Below are 16723 nucleotides of genomic sequence, written 5' to 3'. Positions count from 1 at the left end.
TAGCTCCTCATTGGGTTCGACACTCTTACTTATCAAAAACTGTTGCGATCCCCTACACTTGTGGGTTATCAGACAGTAGAGTAACAGACAAAAAATTGACCCAATCAATAGGTACATGAATGACATCCTTATCTGTTATAGTAGGTGCAAAGTGTTTCTTCCATATGACAGCTCCTTCCTTCCCTAGATACTCCGTCTCCTTGTTGTTAATCACCATTTCAGCCCAAACAGGATCTTCTTCTTGGTTAGGGGTTTGAACTAACCCTGCATTGATGATATGTCTATCATTTAGGAAAGCAGGAGTAGGGAAACCAGGTGGAGCAGATAAATCAGAAGGACATTTGTCACTTGTGCCATGGTTGACCTCCAGAGAAATAGGATCAAGATTATCCTGTGCCACCAAAGCAGAGTTTGTAGGGACCACCACATCAATTTGAGGTGGGGGGCAGTGGATCTGCATCTAATCCCTGGTATTTGTCAGCCCTTTCCTGTACTGTGGTGATATTTTCCTGTTCCCCCTTCTCTAGATCACTGATGGCTTTACTCCCCATAGCAGAGGTTCCAGTAGGGGCAAGTATATTAGAGCTGGCAAGCCATTCAAAGTGCATGGGGTCTTCCATTCTCTGAAATTTAGAAGTATTAGAATTCTGCATCATGACCTCAAAGCCCCCCACATGACCCATTGCAACAACTTCTATCTCTGGAGGTTGTTGGGATATCTCTGGAGGAGGTCAGGCCCATTAATCAAATTCAGATCAGGATGCATTCGCACCAAAGGACCATTTGCAGATGCTCCGGTGTTACCACTATTATCTGAAATTCCCATGGTCAGACTGCTATGATCCATATTATAAGCTGCTTGTTGTTCCACAATGTCCAGAGGTGTCATGAGCTCATTTAATTCTAGAAACTCACCCTGATGGTTTTCCAGATCAATGTTAGGATTAGCATCTGGTATAGCCCAATGACCCCACCCTGGCATCTCTTGTTCTTCTTCTATCTCCAGTGCATCATTCTCAGCTTGATTAAGCATCATATTCAGATCTAAGCGTGGTGCTTGCTGTTGATTGACCATGGCTTGGACCTCTTCATGTTCATGCTGCTGAATAGGGCCAACAAAGTGGTTGTGTTGATTTGGGTGAAAGTTGACCTGGTTAGGGATGGGGTGAGGATTTCCATGGGGGTCAACTGGATCTTCATCATGTGGTTCTTCTCCAAGAATGTGGTGCTGGAGAATTACCACTGGCACTGTCAAAGAATCCGAGTTGTCCCCATCCCCAAAGACAATGCTAGTTGAGATATCTCGCAGTTCCTCGACCTTAATCTTGACCATCTGATTGGCACATGTGCTTCTCACTCGATCCCACATCACAAACTTTCCAAATTTACTAACAGTGTCATTAATATCTTGTATATTCTTTCTGTCTAACGGGTACCCACAGAGTAGAATCCACACCACTCTGTTTAGGACTAACTTCCTCCAATTCAGACCTCTATTGTGTTTCTCGAAAATGACATGCACATTCGTATACGGATGAGGACTAGTGTTAACCAGATCATCTCGGACGAAGACACTGTTCAATTTGACGTACGCTTGGCCAAAAGGGCAAGTAGCAATTTCAGAATACCCTATCCTCCTGTCAGTGAAGAAATCAGAGATTACCTCCCTGACCTTGTTGAATGCCATCGGCAGATTTGGCATTGGGACTATGGTAGCAATAGCCCAGTCTTCGTGCATTGGTGGCGCATCCCCTGACAGCACTCGAACCCTAGCAGGGCGTCCCTCCACTTGGACGCTGTGGTGGTTTGGTGGGAGGAATAGCATGGGGTCGAAGGGGAAGGACGTGATGTTTGTAGCTGTGGAGGTTGTGTTGGTCGTCGATGAAAAGTGGATTGGGTTGGCCGGGTGGATGACTGCAGCTTGGAGGCGATTCTTGGCAGAATGCAAGGGGGCGGAGTAATGGAGATTACCTACTCGGGAAGGTGCTCCCGAGGAAAGGCAGTCATTACCTTAACGGGACAACTGATTGACCATACATGCCGCCCCACCCGCGGGACTGTGGACTGTTGCCTTCGAATGCCGAGCGACTAGTTGGGTCTGTCAATGGGCTTATGAACAGGGTTGGACTGTTGCCTTTGATCCAATGTGGTGGGAAGCCTCAAAATTATAAGACGTTGAGGAGAGGAGGCCAAGCAAGAGAGTTGAACACTTTTTTTAAAGTCAAGTTTGACCAAAATGGTTTGAGTTCTAAGCTTGTGGCCACACTTAAGTAGATCGACCGCGTAGAGGAAGTTTTCGTTTATGCATCTAATGGAGAGGAAACCGGTTTGATCTCCACCTACTAACATGGGGAACCGAGGTTTTAGTTTCTTGGCAAGAACTTTAGCGACAAGTTTGATGTGGCAGCTTTGTAACGAGATTGGTCTGAAAGTGTCTGGTGTTCTAGCACCAGTTTTCATTAGCGGGAGGACCATATATAAGCTATCTAGTTTGTATGTGCAAGATTGGTTTGAGGCCAGACATTTTGGATCTAACAATCAATGTATGAAATCCGCCCATCCCAGCTAGAGGTAGAATATACGAAGTTGATGCCAAAACGCGCATCATGGGCAATATTTAGCTTTGTTACTGAAGTTGAACGTGAAATCTAAAACAAACACCTATTTTGTTTGAGATTCATCTTTGCGAGTGAAGCTGAAATAAATAGTTATTTCTAATCTGCTTTGCGAGCGAAGCTGGATCTGAAATCGATCGGATCATTTTTCATGCAAGTGATTGAAGCACCTTAAAGTGTACTTCAATGGCCACTGAAGCGAATTCACAGGTGATTTGAATGAATCAAAGTTGAAACAACAGGGCGCAAAATCAGCTTTGATAGTGAAACGAATCCACAAATGATCCGGATCCAATCAAAGTTTTAACAAACAAGGCCAAAGAACCAGTTTGACGTCGGAAGAAATGACAAAATCGGAGGGAGCAGCAAATTTAACAGCTAGATGCGCCGCGCAAGCAGTTTGCGCGGCTGTGCATGCATGTGGATCCACCACGTAAAGCGGCAGCATCGCGCGGGCGCAGTGCTACGAACAACCTAGGCACCGCATCATTTCGGGGGGTAGGCGATGTATACTAATTAGGCGAGTGATCCGATGCTAGTGCTTGCTACGGTAGCCATCATCAGGGCCGGCTTTGGCTAGTCAGTAGCGGTAGCATGCCATGCATGTTCTCCTCATCCTCATGGGCACTGCACTAGTATAACATGGAGCCAGGCAGGAAGGTCACATGCGAGGCGAGGCGAGGACGAACGTTGCGCACCGCAAGCAACCCCGGCGCGCGGCTCACAACTGGGCTAAATCATTCGTGTCATGTTCCTCAGACCGACGTGGTAACCCGTGATTAACTTCCCGCTTTCTTGTTTTGCTCGGTAGCCAATAACATGGATGCTCGCACGCACTTGCACTTCTAGTTACTACTCCCTTCGCCCCGTAGTATAAGAGTGTTGACACCACTCACAATATAAGAGTGTCTTTGACACTAGTATGAGACGGAGGGAGTACATATCTAAAACATACTGGTACTATGTGAAGATTCTGCTTCAGTATGGATTAATTATGAACTATAGTAGTTTCAAGAACAAAATGAACTACTATATGAACACTGATTGGATTTGTAGTGTATATATAATGCGCACTAGTCGTCGTTGATAATCCCGTCGGCAACTCGACACGCGAATTGTGCTAATTTCTTGGACTGGAGGCACGCGAAAGTGGGCGATGGTATCAGATCATGTGCGTCCCACCGTACATAGGCATTGCTTGGCCGTGTAAAAGATGTCTGCGATCGCTAAACAAATGGATGAATCTGCCCGGCCCCGCGTTCTGCGAGGCGGCTGCCGAGCCTTTAATGGGCGCGCAAAGTCAGATCGCTGTCTTGGTAAGCGTAAACTAGCTGAAAGCGAGCCGCTCGTACGTAGTCTACGTACTACAACCCGTCGTGGCTCCAGTATTATATTCTTTTGTTGTTTATTAAGGGAACCGTCTGCATGTTCTGCCAGGGCGTATTTAAAATCCCAAAGCCTATCTGCTTAGAGTGCATGCTTGCTTGTTTGCTTCATTAACACGCTGTTAAACTCTCCTGTCAAAAAAAAAACACGCTGTTAAAAGTATACTCCGCTGTGCGCTTGCAGCAGCTACAGGGGACAGTTTCCAAAGCAGAGCGACGATCCAAAGAGGATGAATGAAGCATACAAGATTCCCTCCTTTTTTGGCAAAATTTCGTGTTTTGACCCTTTTTGCAAACAAAATCGGGATCTGACCCCAGTTCGAAAAAATTTCGGGATCTGACCCTTTTGCCTACCGCCAGAGGTCCTGGCGGTAGGATTGCGTGCCCTACCGCCATACCCTACGGCGGTAGGCCCTTTGACGGCGACTGACGGCCGTTGGCAGGCGCTGACGTGGAAAAGGGCCTACCGCCATCCCCTACGGCGGTAGGTTACTGGAGTCTACCGCCATACCCTCTGGCGGTAGGGTCCTGTGTTCTGGATAAGGTGGGGAGGGGCTGGTTTGTGGGCCCCACCACCACTCTTCTTCCCCACTCATCTTCTTCCCCGTGCTCAGCTCCTCTTCCCCCTCTCTCCCCCTCACAAACCCCCCCTAGATCCACTCCATTTGCTTGGGATTTCATCGGTGGATCCGGAGCATTTTCATCACCCAAGGTACCTCCCTCATTCCCCCATCTTTTGATTGGTTGAGATCTTTGTTTTGTGTTGATTTGGTCAATTTATTGCAAACCCTAGGTGTTGATGTTGTTGTGTGCATTTATGATGCATTTATGGCTAGGGTTGTGGTTATGTTAGGGGTTGGTGTTAGGGTTAGGGTTAGGGATGTTGGGTGGTTATGTTGGTGGTTATGTTGGGGGTTAGGGTTATAGTGGTTATGTTAGGGGTTATGGTTAGGGTTAGTGGTTAATGGTTATGTTAACTTTAGTATGAATAGTAGTTATGCAAAATTTCGTTCATTTGTCCATTTGTGTTGGTTGGATGACATATATGGATTGATTATATTGTTCCCATTTTCTTAGATGCATAAGCTCGTAAACGTTCATTATTTGGACAAGTCGACATTTATGCTTGGAAATGACGATGAAGGGGAAGAGACTATGGTTTTTGACACAAGTCCAAGCTTTGATGATCTTGTAGTTCAAGTGAGAAGCGTCTTACATTGGAATGACCCAAATGCCGAGGTTAAGCTTATTGGGAGGTATGACGTTGGATTGGGAGTAAAGTCCCGATTAAAGAGTATGCCCATCACCTCCCAATTGCATTGGAATGTGTACAAGGAAAAAGTAGACGCATCACAAGACAAGTCTCTTGAGATCTTTGCCACAAAGGTTGATCCTCCTCCTCCTTTGCAAATTGATCTCAACCGCAATGCATCCTCCCCCATGCATGATGACAGTGCCGAGGTGTATGTCCCCAATTCTTCTAGCCAACCACCAAGTAGCCAACCCAATGAAGATCATATCAGCGCTAGCGCCATAGTACTCCGTCATGATGCTATTCCTCATGTTGAAGAAGATTCTATTCCTCATGTTGATGATGATGCTATTGTTGCTCTAGAGGAGGATGTTTACTCGGAGAATGAAGAGATCCATTACAATCCAATTGGTAACTTGGATGTCATTGTGCGGCAACAAGACATGGACCGTACCCTCCCTTATAACCGTATGTGTGGGTATAACTCGGATGACGAGGGTCCGGAGGAAGAGTTGGATGAGGATGGGTTGACTGCGCAAGAAAACGAAATCTACAAGAAGGTGACCGGCAAGGAGAGAGGGCCGCCTTTGTTTAGAGATGTGAGTCTTGCGGACAATGCAGTCGTTGATGGTGGGATGAGATTATGGTTGTCCGAGCCAACACCGTGCCCCAAATTCAGTGATCCTCGACCAGAAAATGAGGATGAGAATGCTCATTTGAAGAAAGGCATCAAGTTTGGTTCTTTGGTAGAGTTCAAGATATGGTCGTGTGACTATGCCATTAGGAACCATAGACCGTTTGTTGTTGGTCATTCAAATCAAAAACTTTGGTACACGGTCAAATGTGACAAAGAAGGTTGCAAATGGATGGTCCGCGGTAGAAAAATCAAAGAAACCGGGCAATGGGTCTTGAAGAGTCATGTTGGGACTCACACGTGCGTACCCCCGGACAAGGCCGACCAAAGCAAAGGACACCGTCAACTCACGTCGGAGTATCTAGGATATAAATTGTTGCATCAAATAGCACATGATCCAACCGTGAAGGTTAAGTTTCTCATGTCTTCGATTGAGGAACAATTCGGACACCCGGTCAAGTACGGGAAGGCATGGATGGCGAAGGCAAACGCTATTAGGATGTTGCATGGTGATTATGAGGCCGCATATAACATTCTTCCCAAGATGTTGGCAGCAATTGCTCATCGAACACCATTCGTTTCACGGAACCAAGCCCATGCAGCACGGCGAGCGGGATTCTCTGACAGCCCTGTTTGATTGCCCATCCTATGACCTGCCCGGGTTTCCTCAAGTCCATCTCACGGGATTCTTCTTTGCTTGTAGTGAACGCAATCTCAACTACCAAAGTGTGTCTGTAAGAATATTCCCGGTCTTGCAGCTCATCAAGCATCCTCTCTTTCTCCTTCACAAGCTTTCGGAATGCTTTTTTCTCCTTAGCATCAGAAGGTTCCTCGATAAAGTGATACTTGCTGAAATCCTTCATGGCCGCATTTGCCTCATCACAACTCTTCAACCATGCTTCACATTCCTTCTTCAAGCAACGGTGTCGCTCCGCCATGATCTTCTCACACGCTATGTTCATAGTCATGGATCGACTGTCCATCCTACATGAATATACGGGTTTAAGATGACATAAACAAAAACATAAAATAAATTAAGTAGAGTACAACACTCGGTTACTTGATATGACATACAACACCAAGTTCTTAATGAGTTCAAATGTTAAGGGTACAAGTCATAGCAGTTCAAACGACGACCAAGCATAGGGTACATGTCATTACAGTCCAAATGACAAAGATTACATAGCCTCATGCAATACTATGCGGCGTACGGTCCCGGATTGCAACAAATAACATCATTTCTTTCTTTGACCCATGCCCAACGAGATGCCCGGTTCTCATCCGACGAGAATGGTTGGCGAACTAACCAATCAATGACCTGACCATGATTGCCCATGTCTATCTCAGCATATTCTGCCGTTGTCGCACACAATGTAATTTGCATTGCAAGATCACGCCTACAATTTTTTTCCGCCGTCTTGAGCTTCTTCATCAGCCTCTCCTTTTTTGTTATGAAATTTTCGAAACGGTCTTTATTGAAATAATTATATGAAAAGGCCCTACACTCCGCATTCAACGCATCAATGGCTTCGATCCACAAGTTCATCTTTTCCTCAATCAATTCGCGTTCACGGTTCGCCGCCGCCTCAGCAGAAGTTTCAAAGAAAACGAACGGTGCCATCCTACAATTCGAAAAGTTGCTATTAAAGTAACTTAGCTTTAGTTGCTTTCTTAAGCATAACCTAATCCCCATTATGTACATTAAGACTAGCACTAGATCTAGGCACACAAACTTTTCTATAAGCAATTCTAAGCACATCATACATAAGGAAATCACAAACATAAACCTAAATGGATCATAGTAATTGATTTGACCACACCAAAATGATGAGCTAGGGTTTGCAATCAAATGAGCAAATGCAAAGTAAACAAAAATATCAACCAATCAAAATGAGGGGAAATGAGAGAGCCACCTTGAGTGATGAAAATGATAATAATCCACCGGAGAAATCTCAAACAAATGAGAGAGATTTGGGAGGCTCTTGTGCTTCAAAGAAAGAGGGGGGGGGGAGAGTTGAGCTCGGTGGAGAGGTGATGTGGGCTGAATGAGTGGTTGAGGAGGGGGGGAATATCCAGCCCCTCCCCACCTTATCCAGAACACAGGACCCTACCGCCAGAGGGTATGGCGGTCGGCTCCAGTAACCTACCGCCGCAGGGGATGGCGGTAGGCCCTTTTCCACGTCAGCGCCTACCAACGGCCGTCAGTCGCCGTCAAAGGGCCTACCGCCGTAGGGTATGGCGGTAGGGCACGCAATCCTACCGCGAGGACCTCTGGCGGTAGGCAAAAGGGTCAGATCTCGAAATTTTTCTAAACTGGGGTCAGTTCCCGATTTTGTTTGCAAAAAAGGGTCAAAACACCAAATTTTTCCCATTTTATCGTATACTACTCCCACAGTCCCACGTTCTCGACGGCGCTGATCGAATTATGTTGACGCCGATGTAAATAGGAGTACCCCTACTTCTACGTTGAGATCTGACGAATTAACTCGGCAACAGTGCTCTACGCGTCGCTACCGAACTTGTTCTGAAGGTCGTATATATACACTCGTCCACCTGCTACGTACTCCGCCGCCGGATGGCTCGCGGGGGTGGGCTGGCCACAAGTTCAAAACCCGTTGACGTAGCGTCAACAGTTGTAGACCAATCTCATTTTTTTTAGACCAATCTCATTTTTTAACTTTCGCACTGGAAACAATCGACATCATTGCTTGTTTCTTGACAGGGAGCCACGTGGGTGCCGCTGTCGCACTGTTACTCATCAGTTTTGCCGAGTCTCCGTCGATTTAGACTTTGTTATTGTATTTCATTGGTCTTGCATTGAGATTCGTACAAAAAATTCTGTTTAGTTTCTCAATTTTCTTTCCATATACACTATCACTTGACTGAGACTTAATTAAGTCTCACTCGACTAAGACTTAGACACACCTTCTACTTATTTGTTTTGATTCATCTATCCCCCGATTTTAGTAGACAGTAGGTTCTCGCGTAACTATCGCGTCGCCTCCCCACGCGGGCGGTTCGGAAGGGCTCAGCCGCCGCCGCCTAGTAACCCTCCAGCATCCTTCTCCCCCTCCCCTCCGACGCTGCCGATGGTCGGCGCCGGGCAAAGTTCGTGCGTGCGATGGCGGCGGCGGAGGGTCTCTCCTCCCTCTCACGGATCCGCGGTGGCGCGGGAGTCCTGATCCGTGGGGTGTGGCCCTCCCGACGGTGTGGCGGATCCCGAAGTCAGCGGGCTCGCGGCGGTGCACGAGCACCCAGATCCATGGGTGTGGGACTCCCGACAGCGTGCGGGCTCCCAGCGACGGCGGGATCAGTCGACGGCGGGCTTGGGCGATGGCGTCGGCTGTCGTGGTTCTAAGTCCGACAGTAGAAAGGGGGGTAGGTATGGAGAGGCAAGATCTTAGCTATGGCGAAGATGTACACACGAGGTTTACGAGTTCAGGCCCTTCTCGGAGGAAGTAATAGCCCTACGTCTCGGTGCCCGAAGGCGGTCGATTGGTTTATGTGTGTTGTGTTACAGGGGGTGCGAACCCTTGTCCCAGAGGAGGGGGCGGCTTATATAGAGTGCGCCAGGACCCCAGCTAACCTCCATTACAAGGGGCTTAATGTACATAAAGTAAGGGAGTTACTGGTAACGGCAGCCTTAAATACTCTTAATGCTCATGAAGACTAAGGAATGAATGCCCGGTCGTTGTGCGCTCTTCCGACTCCTGGTCTTCAATATGGTCGAGTCATTCCCATACAGTCGAGTGAAAGTGGGGAATGATGGTCGAGTGATTACACCGTCGAGTGGATTCTTGGTCTTCTTATCTTCTAGGATAGTGACCTTGGGTAGGACGTATAGGTCAAGTCTATGACCCTACCCCAGGTCTGTACCCTCATCAGTAGCCCCCGAATGGATTAAGGTGCGAGTGCAAAATAGACTGAAATTAAGCTTGACCTGAGCCTAGGGATCTCGCGAGCGCTTTCTGCACGTCTGAGTGCCCGCGTCGATGTTTGGTGTCGACTCAGTCGCCTTGATCCATTCAGTGGACAGTCGAGTGAACTGTTGATCTTATGTGCCGAGTGTCGCGTTGGAGTGCGGGATCCTGGGCGCGATTGCCTGCAGTGCATCCCGGATTCTGCGGGATACAAAATTTCGGGGAAGTGCGCCAGACGGGGAGTGCTGAAGCGGGCGGAGCGGATAAATAGTGATTCCTCGATTCCTGTGCTGTCTTTTTCGCCACGTACGCTGCGCGCGACTGTTGCAGGATTTGACGGGATCGCCTGGTCCCACGCATCAGTCACTCGGAAACAACCTCTTATAAGGTGGCCGGACCGAGGCGCCGGTACTGTGCACATCTTCTCTTCCTTCTTCTTTCTCCGTCTCTCCGCCACACCTTACTCTCCCGCTCCGACGCCACTGCCCGGTCGCCATGGTGAAGGACAAGACGGCGGCGCTAGAGCGCGCAAAGAAGACGAAGGAGGTGGCGAAGGGCAGGAAGCAGCATCGCGGGCGAGGCTGCCGCCGGGCTGGATCCAGGGCAATTGGATCCGGTCTTCGATTCAGCAGGAGGACCTGGATGAGTTGGCGGAGTCGGGGTTAATCGCCAAGGGAGCGGCAAGGCTGCCGGAGGGGGAGATGAGCCCTCAGCCTCAGCCAGGTGAGTGTGTTCTGCTCGCCACCCATGTCGACCGCGGCTTTTCACTTCCCCCGCACCCCTTCTTCCGGGGGTTTCTGAACTTTTTTGGTGCTCAACTCCACCACTTCTCCCCCAACACCATGACGTATTTAGCTGCTTTCGTGTCGATGTGCGAGAACTGCTTGGGGTGTCGAACACACTGGGGCCTTTTCAAGCACATCTTCACTATTCATTCTTAATCGGTAAAGAAGGCAAAGTCGAGTGATTCAAAAACCCATGTCATCCAGATGTGTTGGGGTTTAGGTATCCAAAAGAGGAAAGGGAGTGCCTTTCCTGCTATGACTCTTCCTGATTCCGTTAGAGGCTGGCAATCGACTTTGTTCTATTGCCAGGATGTCGTGGCTCCAGGTCAGTCGACTGACCTTCCCCACTTCTCGTTTTACCGAGTCCAGACTCCTGCCCCGCTGAAAGTTACGACTGGCGAGACCATGGAGACGAGGATGTTGGTAGATAGGGTGGTCCAGCTTATCAATGATGGTGTCATGGGTCTGGATCTGTTGGAGGTGTTCCTCAATCGACGTATCCAGCCTCTCCAAGCCCGCGATCATCCGATGTGGCTGTATTCCGGACCGGACGACACCGCACGGGTTCATCCAGAAGAAGTACCGTCTGCAACAGTAGCTTCGTGGCTGAGAAGCATTACAGGCAATCAGGACAATCCCAGAGGATCTAGGCGAGTCGTCCCCTTTAGCAGCGACAACCCACCCGACAAGGTATGCTTTTCGCTCCGACTGTTTCCCATTCATGTTCCGACTGTACTTGAGATTGACCGACTCATGTTTGACCAACTTTGTTCTACAGGTGTTCACTGAGATGCATTCGATGCCCAATGGCGAGCAGTCTTTGGAGCAGACCCAGGAGGGGGAGGACAGCGTGGAAGATAGTGACGAGTGGGATTCTCAGGAAGACGACGAGGAAGAGGAGGAGAGCGAGGAGGAGGACGAGGAGGAGGAAGTCGACTCGCCAACGCGCTCCGAATGTCGATCCAAACAGCAGCATGACCCGGTCGGCGGGCGCGGGAAAGGTGTGGGTCCGAGTGCCAATACCCAAAAGCGCACTCGGACGTCGACTCCGGAGCCGACGGAGAAGGTGGCCAAGTAGCCTAGAGTTGCTCCCTCCAAGGCTCGAAAGACACTGCCGCGCATTAAGATGGACGTCCCCTTTGCCTCAGGGTGGGTATCTTGTTCGTTTTTCCGTAAGTCGACTGAAAAATTTCTTGATCTGACCAACCCATCCTTGTGTCTTTCCAGCCCTACCTCTGCTGCCACTGACATGGACGTCGACAAGGCACCAGGAGACGAAGAGGCCACCTCTCGACCTGGTAAGTTCATTCGACCAAGTTTTGTTTAGTCGAGTGGATGGCGAATTGACTGAAAACTTGACATTTCTCTTCTTACGTAGCTCCACAAGATATCATTGTGTTTCCTGATGACGACGAAGAAGAAGTGCCTCTACAGGAGAGGAAGAAGAAGAGTGGAAGCTTAAGCAGGAGGAAGCTTGAAGTCCAGGTCCCTCAGTCGACACCGGCGCCTGAAGCGATGGTCCGGACCAACGTCACATTCGCTAACCCGTTGACGACTGATCGTCCGCCAGGGTCGACTGCGCAGACACATGCTGCACCGGTACAACTCCACTCATCTGACCCGGCAGCTACTTCGGCCCCTCTGGAGCCATCTCTCTTTGCTACATATCAAACTCTAGACGACTCACTGAGTGCTGCTAGGGAAGCTCTTCGCCAGGCGAACCTTGTCATGGAGCAGGTGAAAGTGATGCATGAAGCCAGTCAGATAGCTTACACCGCTAGCACTGCTCTTCAGACCAACGTTCAGGTCAGCAAAACTCCGACTGAAATTTCTGGATGTCACTTTTATATCTGATCACCCACCGGGTGTTCTTTCGTTTAGAACTCAGGAAATCTTCAATTCTGCACTTTTCGAATCAGTGGGGGCACGTCGAGTGCACCCACTAGGTGTAGTCCCCGAGACCACGGTCGGCTGCTGGCAGTCGACCGAGGTCTAATGATGTGTCTCTCTTTCTTTCTTTTTTGAACTCATGCTGAGTATTGATCTGATCCAGTGGGGGCACGCTAAGTGCACCCACTGGGTGTAGTCCGCGAGACTACTGTTGAAAACTTGATTCGGCAGTAGTCTTAGAGTAACTCTTTGCTTTCACTCGGCTCTGTGATCTGTCGACTGATATGTTCTGTCTTTCTGGTTGCAAAGGTCTTGTGATCTTGGAGCTCGGCTCACCGAGTTGAAGAAGAAACATATCAGTGTTGAACTTGACCTCGAACTTGCGAAGAAGAATCTGAAGACTGCCCAACAAGAAACGGCCATCATGGGAGGTAATCACTCGACCATCCTGTCTGTTTTGTAACTTCATGCTTCGTGCTAGTTTTTCCTTCAGTCTCTTTGAACCGAGTGATTTCACACGAGCAGATGTGCGTAGTGAAAATCGTCAACTTCAGTCTCGTCTAAAGAGTGTTGTTTCTTTAGAGAGGATGAAGGAGGCTTTGGAGCAGAAGGATCTGGATCTGGCAGCCTCTCAGAAGGAGGCACGCGAGAAGACGAAGCTTGCGGACCAGAAGCTGGCTTCGGTCAACAAACTGGATGAGGAGAACGAGAAGCTGAAGGCTGCCATCACAGACGCCAACCAGGAAGTTCAGCAACCAAAGAAGGACAAGGAAAATCTGACCACTGAAGTTGGCGGCCTTAAGACCAAGACCGACAAGCTAGAGTCCTATCTGGAGTAACTCGCCGCCAAACTTGTTCTAAAGCTTGAAGGTATGATCAGTCGACTCATCACTTTGTTGCCGATTGAACTTTATCATCTCGTCATCGACTCACTTTTGCAATGGGACAGAACTGTGTCAGGACTTTGAGGCCGAAACTGGGCGGGTCGAGACAGGTCTCGACCCCATCAACTGTCCCATGAAAGATGAAGTTGCGATGAACTTGCTTCGACTGGAATCACGCTTGGACGGTGCAGTCGACTATCTGGCTCGGCTGAAGGTGGTGATGACCTGAGTGGACGCTGAGCTCTGGCCTCGGGCGGAACTGTCTCAAGACCTCGAGTCCTTGATGGCTCGGCTAAACCAGATTCCAAGTCGAGTGCAAGAGTGGAAGAAATCCTCTGCCTGCTGTGGTGCAGATGTCGCTTTGTCTCTGGTCCGAGTGCACTGCAAGGAAGCTAAGGAAGACAAGTTGGCAGCTCTCAAAGTGGCAAACACTAAGAAGCACTCCTTCCAGGATTTCATGGACACTTTCCTCGAGGCAGCCACTCGCATCGCCGACAGCATCGACCTCGACAGCTTCTGCGACCCGGCCAGTCCTTCTCCCGCCGAGTAACAAAAGAAAAACATTATGCTATCACTTTTATTTGCCTCGGAATGCCGAGTGAATTTGTAACCATTAAAACTCCTTCGGGCCTGATGCCCGAGCACTTTATTTTGCGGTTAAGAAACTTTGGATTTGTCACCTCATAAACTGCGTTTGTCTTCGAACGAAAACCGTTTTTCCCTCGAATTGTTGTCTGTTTGCTTGATGCAGCTGCTGGAAAAGGTTGGCCATTCGACTGATCGGGTGATCCTTGGGCAACCTTGATTAGCTTATCAGTGAGGCGTTCCAGTCGACTGATTGGACGATCCTTGAGCATCATTGATCAGATCATCAGCAAGGCACTCAACAATGGTCTCGATGTTCCTGTCAACCAATTGGGTGATCCTTGAGGAGCATTGATCAGCTCATCAGCAAGGTATTCAGCAATGGTCTTGATGTTCTTGTCAACCGATTCGGTGATCCTTGAAGAGCATTGATCAGCTCATCAACAAGGCACTCAACAATGGTCTTGTCGTTCCAGTCGACCAATCAGGTGGCCTTTGAGTAGCATTGATCAGCTCATCAGCAAGGCACTCAGCAATGGTCTTGACATTCCTGTCAACCAATTGGGTGATCCTTGAGGAGCATTGATCAGCTCATCAGCTACGCATCCAGCAATGGTCTTGACGTCCATGTCAACCACCCGGAAAGGTTTTTCAAACTTAGGCGAGCACTTGGCTGCAGCTAAGCCTCCGAGTGGGAGGATCGCTCACCACTCGATAGGATTTTTCAAACTTAGGCGAGTACGAGATTGCAGCTAAGCCCCCGAGTGGGAGGTTTGCTCACCACTCGGTAGGATTTTTCAAACTTCGGCGAGTACGGGACTGCAGCTAAGCCTCCGGGTGGGAGGTTCGCTCTCCACTCGGTAGGATTTTGTTACTTAGGCAAGCACTGGGCCACAGCTAACCCCGAGTGGGAGGTTTGCTCTCCACTCGGTAGGATTTTTATTACTTAGGCGAGCACTGGTAAAAGATCGAGGATGTCGCCTAGAGGGGGGGGGTGAATAGGCGCTTTAAAATAATTATGGTTTAGGCTTGAACAAATGCGGAATAAACCTAGCAGTTAATTTGTCAAGCACAAAACCTACAACAACTAGGCTCACCTATGTGCACCAACAACTTATGCTAAGCAAGATAAGCAACTATGTGATAGCAAGATATATGACAAAGAACAATATGGCTATCACAAAGTAAAGTGCATAAGTAAAGGGGCTCGGGTAAGAGATAACCGAGGCACGCGGAGACGATGATGTATCCCGAAGTTCACACCCTTGCGGATGCTAATCTCCGTTTGGAGCGGTGTGGAGGCACAATGCTCCCCAAGAAGCCACTAGGGCCACCGTAATCTCCTCACGCCCTCGCACAATGCAAGATGCCGTGATTCCACTAAGGGACCCTTGAGGGCGGTCACCGAACCCATACAGATGGCGACCTTTGGGGGCGGTCACCGAACCCGTACACTTTGGCAACCCTTGGGGGTGGTCACCGGTACCCGTCAAATTGGAGACCCCGATGCTTGCCCGGAGCTTTACACCACAATGATTGAGCTCCGAACACCACCAACCGTCTAGGGCACCCAAGCACCCAAGAGGAACAAGATCAAGGGCACCAAGCACCCAAGAGTAATAAGCTTCTCAACTTGTAACTTCCACGTATCACCATGGAGAACTCAAACCGATGCACCAATTGCAATGGCAAGGGCACACGGAGTGCCCAAGTCCTTCTCTCTCAAATCCCACCGAAGCAACTAATGCTAGGGAGGAAAATGAGAGGAAGAACAAGAAGGAGAACACCAAGAACTCCAAGAACTAGATCCAAGGGGTTCCCCTCACATAGAGGAGAAAGTGATTGGTGGAAATGTGGATCTAGATCTCCTCTCTCTTTTCCCTCAAAAACTAGCAAGAATCCATGGAGGGATTGAGAGTTAGCAAGCTCGAAGAAGGTCAACAATGGGGGAAGAACACGAGCTCAAAGGATAAGGTTTAATGGGAAAGAAGACCCCCTTTTATAGGAGCTCTCGAATCCAACTGTTATGCTCACAGCCCGCACAGAGCGGTACTACCGCTCCAAGGAGCGGTACTACCGCTAGGGCGGTAGTACCCCTTTGAAACACAACAGCGAGGAGGCAAAAAGGCCAAAAGAACCTTCGGAGCGGTAGTACCGCTCGTCCTCACGGTACTACCGCTCGACCTCACGGTACTACCGCAAATGGTAGCGGTACTACTGCTTGCGAGCGGTACTAAAAAAATACTTTTGTGCCTACTTCCGCTGAGCAAAACACGAGATTTTGGTCCGGAGCGGTACTACCGCTTAGGAGCCGCGACAGTACTGCTCTGGGGCGGTACTACCGCTCAGGAGCCGCGGTAGTACTGCTCTGGAGCGGTAGTAAAAAATTATATCCGCTCTAGTCGCGGTAGTACCGCTGCAGCCTTTACCAAAACAGCCACAACTTTTGCAAACGGACTCCAAATTCAACGAAAGCAAGTTTGTTGGAAAGCTAACGACATGGGATAACACAATCTTGATAGAAATATCAAGAATAAGCAAATGAGAAAAGTCCCAAAGGAAAATGGTGAGAACCCTTCCTCGGAAAAGACCGGTAAAACCTCCAAACCGAAAACATCATAGAAGACGCATGTGAACTCTGTTTTCGATGAACTCAAGCTTGTCATCAAGATGACCATAATCTCTAAGACTCACAAAGAGAACCAAACAAGAACCAAGAAACATGATGCAAGGATGCAAGGGTTTGAGCTCTCTACTAACGATACGATCAAGC

The sequence above is a fragment of the Triticum dicoccoides genome, chromosome 4B (genome assembly GCF_002162155.2).
Source record: "Triticum dicoccoides isolate Atlit2015 ecotype Zavitan chromosome 4B, WEW_v2.0, whole genome shotgun sequence".
NCBI classification, from domain to species: domain Eukaryota; kingdom Viridiplantae; phylum Streptophyta; class Magnoliopsida; order Poales; family Poaceae; genus Triticum; species Triticum dicoccoides.
This window is presented reverse-complemented; position numbering follows the sequence as displayed.